The sequence below is a fragment of the Gekko japonicus genome, unplaced genomic scaffold (genome assembly GCF_001447785.1).
Source record: "Gekko japonicus isolate JY-2015 unplaced genomic scaffold, Gekko_japonicus_V1.1 scaffold993, whole genome shotgun sequence".
In the NCBI taxonomy this organism is placed as follows: Eukaryota; Metazoa; Chordata; class Lepidosauria; order Squamata; family Gekkonidae; genus Gekko; species Gekko japonicus.
Window position 1 is genome coordinate 481,940 of NW_015168077.1, and position 5,360 is coordinate 487,299.

The window sequence follows — 5,360 nt, forward strand, 5'->3', positions numbered from 1 at the left end:
GACAGGCTTGCCAGCGGAGGAAATAATAAAAGATATGGAGACAGCCTACAGGGCATACTCCAACTATATTAAGAAAAATAGCCTGCCTGGAGAGATTCTGGTGAGATTTGCAAGAAGACAGACCAGAGATACCATACTAAAGGCAACTTCAGCAACTCCACTGAAACTTGGGAATACAATTATTAAGACTTCAAAAGACATTCCATTTGAAATTCGTCAGAAGAGAAAGAGCTATAAGGATTTAATTTCTTTCCTTCAAACAAACGGAGTACAGTACACATGGGGGATCCCTGAAGGTGTCATCTCTAAAATCAACGATAGAAGGGAGAGGATAGACTCCATCTTCAAAGCTAAATAATTTTTGAGACGTCAGCTGGGATTGGGGGAAGAATCTAAAGAGGAAGAAACTAAGTCAAGTGACTCAGCTGCCTCGGGAACGGATGAAGACTCTGCAGCAGAAGCGGGTGCGGGAGCAATAAAAACTGTATATGATTTTAGAGACAGAAAGCTGAAGTAAGGGCAGAAGGACTCTGATAAATGGCTCTTTGAAGAAAAGAAGATGCTCAGAAAGTTCTCTCAAAATAACTAATTTACTAATACAGAAAATGTGAAAAACAAGAACTCTACAAGTATATTGTTTTACTAACACTTTTAATACTAATATTTAGCTTAACATGAAGGGGGTCTCCCACTCTTGGGTTTTTAGTTAGTGTGGGTATCTTTCCTTTCTCCATAGTTGTAGTTTCCCCTCCTATATTTTTCTTTATAGTTTGTAGCCTTATTGAAAAAATAAAAATACCCCTCCGAGGGTTTAAAAAAAAGAATTTGATGGGAGACCACTAAGGAATTCCAGGGTCACTCTGCAGAGGCAGGCAATGGCAAACCACCTCTGTTAGTCTCTTGCCTTGAACACCCCATGAAGGGTCACGGTAAATCAGCTGCAACTTGACTTTACATACATACACATATCTGGGACTGTTCTTTTTTCTAGCAGAGAGGGAGAACAGCAACATGTAAGGAATTATTCTCCCCCTTGCCTAATTATATTGGGAATGAATAAATTTCTCTAATAGTTAAGCGATCCAAGCAGTCATGCCTTATGGTTACCTTTAACACTTCAGTCCGGTAACCAAGGGTGGTTTAAACTTCACAAACAAACACCCTGTCTACCAGAAGATACAGAAAGAGCTATTTTTTTCTTCTGACGAAAGGAAAAAACAACACATAGAGGACAACTGGCTTGGGTCAGGTTATTCCACAGGCACTCTTTATCCACAAGAAAGTTAAGATATTGGCAGGTAGCCTACATGTACTTGCGGAGTTCCAAGTGTTTTCCCTTCAATCAGATTAGTGAGGGAGAGTAAATCGTGTTTTTGAGGATATTGTCAGAAGGATGAGGCGAGCACAGCCCAATCTTCTTAGTACTAGTTTATTCAATAGGACTTAACTTCTAAATAAATATGCACAGGCAGGGCTATTTTGGGGCACAGGAACGGAGTTCCGGCTGGCTCCTGAGTTGGCCACGCCCAGCAGGAGCTCATTAGCATAATAGGCCACATCTAACAGCAGAAACTCATTAGGATTGGCTACATTAGGGGTGTGTGGTCTAACATACAAAGAAGTTCCTGCTACAAAAAAAGCCCAGGGTTTTGACAACAAAGTAAACAGAATAAGAAGCAAAAGGTGGGTGTGGCTGGATGACCACAGTTCTGGTAACATAGGGGTGTGGCCTAATATGCTAATGAGCTGTGCTGTGATGGGTGTGGGCTATTACGCTAATGAGTTCCTGCTGGGCTTTTTCTACAAAAAAAGCCCTGTGCACAGGGTTGCAGATCTAAACAGCATGTTTGTCTGGGAGTAACCTCCTTCCCCCAAACTCAGTAAGGCTTCTTTCCAGATTCCGCGTGTAGGTGGAGAACAGTACTATAGATAATTATGAGATTCCACTAAAGATTGTACAGAAGGGCAACTTGCCTAGTTCATTTGGTCTGGTTTTCTAAAGATTTCTTCAGCTTTCTCACTTTGTGCAAACAAGTCACAGAACATCTTTTGGGAAAGTACTGTGAGAGTTCTGTTACAACACAAAATTAAGTCGTACACTGAGTGCCAATGGTATTTCAGCTGGAATTTACCACAGATTTGCAAAGACAAGCCAACTGAATGGGGAGTGGAGATTTGAGATATTTCAACTGAGAGCCAGTTTTACACACTCATGCCAGCACACAGTCTAAATGGCAACACGTCAGTTCTTACTAAAGCAAGAAGTGCAGCCTGTAGAAATGCAGAACAAATTCACACATGTAAAAACTGGGTTCTTATTTCCAGAAGACCCATGCCTAAGTTTTTATGTGCAATCCCTGCTTCCTGAAGCCAATTATATTGTGTGTAATGGGCAAGCTAAATAGAGTATTCCTAAAAACATCACCTGTCAAAGAGATGATATTGCCATGGTCTAACTAATGGGCCTAATTTTCATCCACAGTTTCAGTATCCTGGAGAGAAACACCTTCATCCAAGCACAACTGTAACCAACAGTAGTCAACATCTCACTTTCCCAAAACACTGAAGCAATCTTAGGAGGTTTACAGACAGGATGGAAAACATAGCCCATATATTTGAATACCTCCTTGTATTTCATGAACAGCTACTTACTTAACCTACAACATAGTTCACTCCGTGAGTAAAACACATTCAGGAAAACGACTGTAAATAGAATATCACAAATGTCTGTTTCCAAGGTAACCGGTTCCCTCCCCCACCTCCTCTGAGGTTGGGGGGGAAATACCCAAAAGGAACGTGAGAGAAAAAGACAAGCGCTTGCTGGAACCTCACACAAATAAAACCTTTGCTAACACACAATAGACATTTCTAGATGTAGTTGAGGCTAAAGCGGCTGCGATGGGGGGGGGGCTGTTTCCATGGAAACAACGAAGAAAGAGCATGTTGCATGAGACAGAGCCACACACACGAAAAGAACCAAGATGAAGCTGGACGATTTCTCGTTGGCTTCGGGAATGAATTAAAAAACGGAGCATAAGGAAGGCAAAGGAGAGAAAATGCAGAACAAATTCACACATGTAAAAACTGGGTTCTTATTTCCAGAAGATACAGACCCATGCCTAAGTTTTTATGTGCAATCCCTGCTTCCTGAAGCCAATTATATTGTGTGTAATGGGCAAGCTAAATAGAGTATTCCTAAAAACATCACCTGTCAAAGAGATGATATTGCCATGGTCTAACTAATGGGCCTAATTTTCATCAACAGTTTCAGTATCCTGGAAAGAAACACCTTCATCCAAGCGCAACTGTAACCAACAGTAGTCAACATCTCACTTTCCCAAAACACTGAAGCAATCTTAGGAGGTTTACAGACAGGATGGAAAACATAGCCCATATATTTGAATACCTCCTTGTATTTCATGAACAGCTACTTACTTAACCTACAACATAGTTCACTCCGTGAGTAAAACACATTCAGGAAAACGACTGTAAGTAGAATATCACAAATGTCTGTTTCCAAGGTAACCGGTTCCCTCCCCCACCTCCTCTGAGGTTGGGGGGAAATACCCAAAAGGAACGTGAGAGAAAAAGACAAGCGCTTGCTGGAACCTCACACAAATAAAACCTTTGCTAACACACAATAGACATTTCTAGATGTAGTTGAGGCTAAAGCGGCTGCGATGGGGGGGGGGCTGTTTCCATGGAAACAACGAAGAAAGAGCATGTTGCATGAGACAGAGCCACACACACGAAAAGAACCAAGATGAAGCTGGACGATTTCTCGTTGGCTTCGGGAATGAATTAAAAAACGGAGCATAAGGAAGGCAAAGGAGAGAAGCAGCAAGACAATGATTCAATCAAGTAAGTTTCAGGAGGCGGCAGCAGAGCGTGCCGCTCGAGCCCTTCCACCCCACCTTACACGCGGTTCCCCACACTAAACGCCCTTCAGAACTACAACTCCATGCACGGAAAGAGACAGTTCAATACCATGCAAATTCAAAGTTTTAGAGAAGTAACGGTAAGAAGACCACTCATACCTCGTCCTAGGCAGCTCCTGACAGAGATGCTCTGGAAAGCAAAAGCGAGAGATCAAAGCTCGGGGATCGCCACTACTTTACATGAGCTGTAAGTCAGCCAACACCGTGAAAGAAAGCCAGACTCCACCCTAGGGGTGGGTTCTTAAAAAAACACACACACCCGGGCTCTTCTGCTGACGTCTCTCGCCCACCAAATGTCACTTCCTTTTAAAGCTGCAATTCAGCAGCGAAGAGAAGGATGCTTCCCTAGTGTAACCTGATTCTGGCCTTCATTAAAGCCCCACCAATTAGTCAGAGGAAGTCATTCCTCCCATCCCTTTTTGCTTCCAGCTGTTATAGAAACCAACCTTGGAACAAAAGCTCTTTATGTAGCATCTTTTTCTCCCTTTCATCCTTGTTGCCTCCTTTCATGCAAAAGGGATTGTATTTGACCTCTCCAGACTGACGCTGGTTGTCATGCCTGGAGCAGGTTTCTCCAAATTAAAAAGGTAAAGGTTCCCTTGCTCGAAAGAAACAGCAACAAGGACCCAGCAACCCTAGAGAGTAGAACAATACAAAAAGGTTGCCGAACAAGTTCAATATACTTATGCAAAATATTAGTAATTTAATACATATTCTTTTTGTTTCAGTAGCTGCACATCCAGAGACCGAAGTCCCAAGAAGACGAACTTGCTCGAGATTTTAGCTGTTCGTTTCGACCAAAGTCTTTGTCACATCTCAGTTTGTAGTCATTCTTTCTGTTCACAAAGTCAATTCACAAGTGGCTGAACACAGCTCCCAACTGATATTAGAATTTAATTCTTTGTTATCAGAAAATTCTAATATCAGTTGGGAGCTGTGTTCAGCCACTTGTGAATTGACTTTGTGAACAGAAAGAATGACTACAAACTGAGATGTGACAAAGACTGGTCGAAACGAACAGCTAAAATCTCGAGCAAGTTTGTCTTCTTGGGACTTCGGTCTCTGGATGTGCAGCTACTGAAACAAAAAGAATATGTATTAAATTACTAATCCCTTGCTCGAAAGCCAGTCGAGTCCGACTCTAGGGTTGTGGTACTCATCTCCGTTTCAAAGCCGAAGAGTCAGCGCTGTCCGAAGAAGTTTCTGTGGTCATGTGGCCAGTGTAAAAGAAACATGACTGATGGGTATTGTTCTGGCAAAGTTATCAATAAAGGAGCACCACAGAAAACAGATTTGAGCAAACCAGTTGGGCTACTTGGTAGCAAATTGCTAATGTCACTAACTTGGGGATGGTTACCCATTTATTTATTTTGCACGTTTTAATAGTACCCCTCTTCCAAGTAGCTCAGGGAAACAATTGTG

At 42.1% G+C, this 5,360-nt stretch overlaps 1 protein-coding gene across 1 annotated transcript in view; it reads right to left on the reverse strand.

Moving 5' to 3' along the window:
- The window catches only part of AGPAT4 (1-acylglycerol-3-phosphate O-acyltransferase 4), a 120,055-nt gene extending 115,920 nt beyond the window's left edge, over nucleotides 1–4,135 (reverse strand). Inside the window, exon 1 of the mRNA XM_015414654.1 lies at nucleotides 4,038–4,135. The gene's annotated coding sequence lies outside the window, so the exon portion shown is untranslated. The remainder of the gene's footprint in view (nucleotides 1–4,037) is intronic.
- Between the last annotated feature and the right edge of the window lie 1,225 nt (nucleotides 4,136–5,360).